This window comes from Schistocerca americana, unplaced genomic scaffold (genome assembly GCF_021461395.2).
Source record: "Schistocerca americana isolate TAMUIC-IGC-003095 unplaced genomic scaffold, iqSchAmer2.1 HiC_scaffold_502, whole genome shotgun sequence".
NCBI lineage: Eukaryota > Metazoa > Arthropoda > Insecta > Orthoptera > Acrididae > Schistocerca > Schistocerca americana.
Genome location: NW_025726239.1, coordinates 55,001 through 60,000, shown reverse-complemented (window position 1 = coordinate 60,000; position 5,000 = coordinate 55,001). Strand labels below are relative to the sequence as shown.

At 50.5% G+C, this 5,000-nt stretch overlaps 1 non-coding gene across 1 annotated transcript in view; it reads right to left on the bottom strand.

The window, feature by feature from the left end:
- LOC124585597 overlaps positions 1 to 69 on the bottom strand; it is a 1,910-nt gene extending 1,841 nt beyond the window's left edge. The window contains exon 1 of the ribosomal RNA XR_006974890.1: positions 1 to 69. This exon is cut by the window's left edge and continues 1,841 nt beyond it. This is a non-coding gene — a ribosomal RNA (small subunit ribosomal RNA).
- Positions 70 to 5,000: the final 4,931 nt, after the last annotated feature.

Genomic DNA, 5,000 nt, shown 5'->3' with positions numbered 1-5,000 from the left:
CTTGTACTGAGACATGCATGGCTTAATCTTTGAGACAAGCATATGACTACTGGCAGGATCAACCAGGGAGCTGCGTCAACTAGAGCTGAGCAGCCGGCCGCCCGGGAGTGTGTCCCGGGGGCCCGCGCGAACACGCAAGCGTCCGCTCAATTATTCTGCAAACAGGAGGAGGCTGAGCTCCCCTGCACAATACACCTCGAAACCCTCTCAGGTCCCGGCGGCGCGCAGCGCCGTCCTAAGTACTTGGTCGGGTTCGAGAGAGGCGCAATCGCCCGGAGTTTGGCGAGTAGACGCTTTAGGTGCGACCACCCGTGCTCCCAACTGAGCTTGCCGCTGCCGACAGAGGCCCGGGAGCGTGCTGTCGTGGCATTGCCGGCGGGAGACAACACGCGCCACCTACGGTGGCCGGCAGCTCCAACGCCAGCGCCACAGAAGGACAAAAGCCCCACTTGGGTGCCGAAGCGAACTCTCCCAGCACAGCGCACGCGCCAACACGTCCGCACAGCTGCGATACAAACCACCTGCGAGAACCGCAGAGGCGACCGAGCAGCAGACGGCGTCGCGGCGCCGAGCGCCGGGCGGCGGCGCATCCTCAGCGCACACAGTCCTCAATCGGACCAGCACACTGCAGATGTCCACCGCGCTTCGCACCGGGCCCGCGAGGACCTACTTTGGCCGCACGGCGCCGCGTGCAGGGTGCGCCGGCGCGCAGCTGCGCCGCCTGCCGCCTCCGTCGGCCGGCGCGCCTGCCACTGGCCGCCCCCACCAGCCGGCTGTAGCGCGTGCGCCCACGCACCGCGCGGCCAGCACGCCGGGAGGCCCCCCCTCACCGGCCGGGGACGGTCCCACCCAGCCACCGCCGCGTATCGCTTCACACCCACATGCCATTCACGTTCGTGGGCATGGTGGGTATCGCTGAAACAACCGGTTGGTAGCTCAACCGATCGTCGCCATCACTGATTCACCTCTAGCGAGAACAACCGCACCACAACCGTTTACCAGTTGTTCATTTGCGTAACGTCACCAGCAAACGTAGACGTCCATCGCCATTTGCAAATTCAACGATTGTTGCATGCCTGTGTCAGGTGTCACGACACACTATGTCTGCCCACATACACGCAACAACATGTGCACGCTTCGCGAACACGTGGAAGGTGGCCCCCGTACGTATGCGATGTCCATTGCGCGAACGACTGTCAACCGGCCTCTGTCGCATGTCGCAGATGTGGAACGCAGTGCACCATGCTATCACGGTGTGTGAGAAGAGACGACTACGTCTGACAACACGCGCCACTACATCAACAGACGGCTCATGCTGATCGCCATCCACGGCATACCATACTGCAATCCAGCTCTTATAGGGAGACGACACGTAGCTGAGTGCACAATATTTGGACCGTATGGTTCGCCGTTGTTGGCGCAGTCGTGGTACGGTCACACATGTACCACGATGTATCATTCAGTACATGAGGACCAATGTGCAGTACAGTGTGTGATTTGGACGTACAACATCAGCGGACAGTTGACACACGCCGTACCACAACGTAGGCTGTGCTTCGCCATGCAAATGCCAATGAACAACTGCGAAGGGCATTGAGCATGTACGTCCTGCTGCCATCCGCATTACAGTGTATAGCTGCAAGGTGTTTAACATGAAGCGATACTCTGGGGACCAGGCAGTGCGAGTAGCAAACTATATTGCGGGGGTTGCAGTTAGGCAACACCACACTAATTTAACGCGTCGTATGACAATTACAGAGCAGGTTAAGGCCCAACGTGTGTTGGGTTAAGGCCCAACGTGTGTTGGGTTAAGGCCCAACGTGTGTTGGGTTAAGGCCCAACGTGTGTTGGGTTAAGGCCCAACGTGTGTTGGGTTAAGGCCCAACGTGTGTTGGGTTAAGGCCCAACGTGTGTTGGGTTAAGGCCCAACGTGTGTTGGGTTAAGGCCCAACGTGTGTTGGGTTAAGGCCCAACGTGTGTTGGGTTAAGGCCCAACGTGTGTTGGGTTAAGGCCCAACGTGTGTTGGGTTAAGGCCCAACGTGTGTTGGGTTAAGGCCCAACGTGTGTTGGGTTAAGGCCCAACGTGTGTTGGGTTAAGGCCCAACGTGTGTTGGGTTAAGGCCCAACGTGTGTTGGGTTAAGGCCCAACGTGTGTTGGGTTAAGGCCCAACGTGTGTTGGGTTAAGGCCCAACGTGTGTTGGGTTAAGGCCCAACGTGTGTTGGGTTAAGGCGCAACGTGTGTTGGGTTAAGGCGCAACGTGGGTTACGTTAAGGCGCAACGTGGGTTACGTTAAGGCGCAACGTGGGTTACGTTAAGGCGCAACGTGGGTTACGTTAAGGCGCAACGTGGGTTACGTTAAGGCGCAACGTGGGTTACGTTAAGGCGCAACGTGGGTTACGTTAAGGCGCAACGTGGGTTACGTTAAGGCCCAATATAGGTTAGGTTAAGGCCCAATATAGGTTAGGTTAAGGCCCAATATAGGTTAGGTTAAGGCCCAATATAGGTTAGGTTAAGGCCCAATATAGGTTAGGTTAAGGTACAATATAGGTTAGGTTAAGGTACAATATAGGTTAGGTTAAGGTACAATATAGGTTAGGTTAAGGTACAATATGGGTTAGGTTAAGGTACAATATGGGTTAGGTTAAGGCGCAATATGGGTTAGGTTAAGGCGCAATATGGGTTAGGTTAAGGCGCAATATGGGTTAGGTTAAGGCGCAATATGGGTTAGGTTAAGGCGCAATATGGGTTAGGTTAAGGCGCAATATGGGTTAGGTTAAGGCGCAATATGGGTTAGGTTAAGGCGCAATATGGGTTAGGTTAAGGCGCAATATGGGTTAGGTTAAGGTACAATATAGGTTAGGTTAAGGTACAATATAGGTTAGGTTAAGGTACAATATAGGTTAGGTTAAGGTACAATATGGGTTAGGTTAAGGTACAATATAGGTTAGGTTAAGGCACAATATGGGTTAGGTTAAGGCGCAATATGGGTTAGGGTAAGGCGCAATATGGGTTAGGTTAAGGCGCAATATGGGTTAGGTTAAGGCGCAACGTGGGTTACGTTAAGGCGCAACGTGGGTTACGTTAAGGCGCAACGTGGGTTACGTTAAGGCGCAACGTGGGTTACGTTAAGGCGCAACGTGGGTTACGTTAAGGCGCAACGTGGGTTACGTTAAGGCGCAACGTGGGTTACGTTAAGGCCCAATATAGGTTAGGTTAAGGCCCAATATAGGTTAGGTTAAGGCCCAATATAGGTTAGGTTAAGGCCCAATATAGGTTAGGTTAAGGCCCAATATAGGTTAGGTTAAGGTACAATATAGGTTAGGTTAAGGTACAATATAGGTTAGGTTAAGGTACAATATAGGTTAGGTTAAGGTACAATATGGGTTAGGTTAAGGTACAATATGGGTTAGGTTAAGGCGCAATATGGGTTAGGTTAAGGCGCAATATGGGTTAGGTTAAGGCGCAATATGGGTTAGGTTAAGGCGCAATATGGGTTAGGTTAAGGCGCAATATGGGTTAGGTTAAGGCGCAATATGGGTTAGGTTAAGGCGCAATATGGGTTAGGTTAAGGCGCAATATGGGTTAGGTTAAGGCGCAGTATGGGTTAGGTTAAGGTACAATATAGGTTAGGTTAAGGTACAATATAGGTTAGGTTAAGGTACAATATAGGTTAGGTTAAGGTACAATATGGGTTAGGTTAAGGTACAATATAGGTTAGGTTAAGGCACAATATGGGTTAGGTTAAGGCGCAATATGGGTTAGGGTAAGGCGCAATATGGGTTAGGTTAAGGCGCAATATGGGTTAGGTTAAGGCGCAACGTGGGTTACGTTAAGGCGCAACGTGGGTTACGTTAAGGCGCAACGTGGGTTACGTTAAGGCGCAACGTGGGTTACGTTAAGGCGCAACGTGGGTTACGTTAAGGCGCAACGTGGGTTACGTTAAGGCCCAATATAGGTTAGGTTAAGGCCCAATATAGGTTAGGTTAAGGCCCAATATAGGTTAGGTTAAGGCCCAATATAGGTTAGGTTAAGGCCCAATATAGGTTAGGTTAAGGTACAATATAGGTTAGGTTAAGGTACAATATAGGTTAGGTTAAGGTACAATATGGGTTAGGTTAAGGCGCAATATGGGTTAGGTTAAGGCGCAATATGGGTTAGGTTAAGGCGCAATATGGGTTAGGTTAAGGCGCAACGTGGGTTACGTTAAGGCGCAACGTGGGTTACGTTAAGGCGCAACGTGGGTTACGTTAAGGCGCAACGTGGGTTACGTTAAGGCGCAACGTGGGTTACGTTAAGGCCCAATATAGGTTAGGTTAAGGCCCAATATAGGTTAGGTTAAGGCCCAATATAGGTTAGGTTAAGGCCCAATATAGGTTAGGTTAAGGTACAATATGGGTTAGGTTAAGGTACAATATGGGTTAGGTTAAGGTACAATATAGGTTAGGTTAAGGCGCAACGTGGGTTACGTTAAGGCCCAATATAGGTTAGGTTAAGGCCCAATATAGGTTAGGTTAAGGCCCAATATAGGTTAGGTTAAGGCCCAATATAGGTTAGGTTAAGGCCCAATATAGGTTAGGTTAAGGTACAATATAGGTTAGGTTAAGGTACAATATAGGTTAGGTTAAGGTACAATATGGGTTAGGTTAAGGTACAATATGGGTTAGGTTAAGGTACAATATAGGTTAGGTTAAGGCACAATATGGGTTAGGTTAAGGCGCAATATGGGTTAGGTTAAGGCGCAATATGGGTTAGGTTAAGGCGCAATATGGGTTAGGTTAAGGCGCAATATGGGTTAGGTTAAGGCACAATACGGGTTAGGTTAAGGCACAATACGGGTTAGGTTAAGGCACAATACGGGTTAGGTTAAGGCACACATTGTTGTAAGGAAAGGTGTTTTCGGGGGGGGGGGGGGGCTGGTTTGTTGATTGTGATTATCGTAAGTAAATGACTGCGGCATCATCTGATTTGCCACGTCAGGGTGCACCTTTGGCTCATAA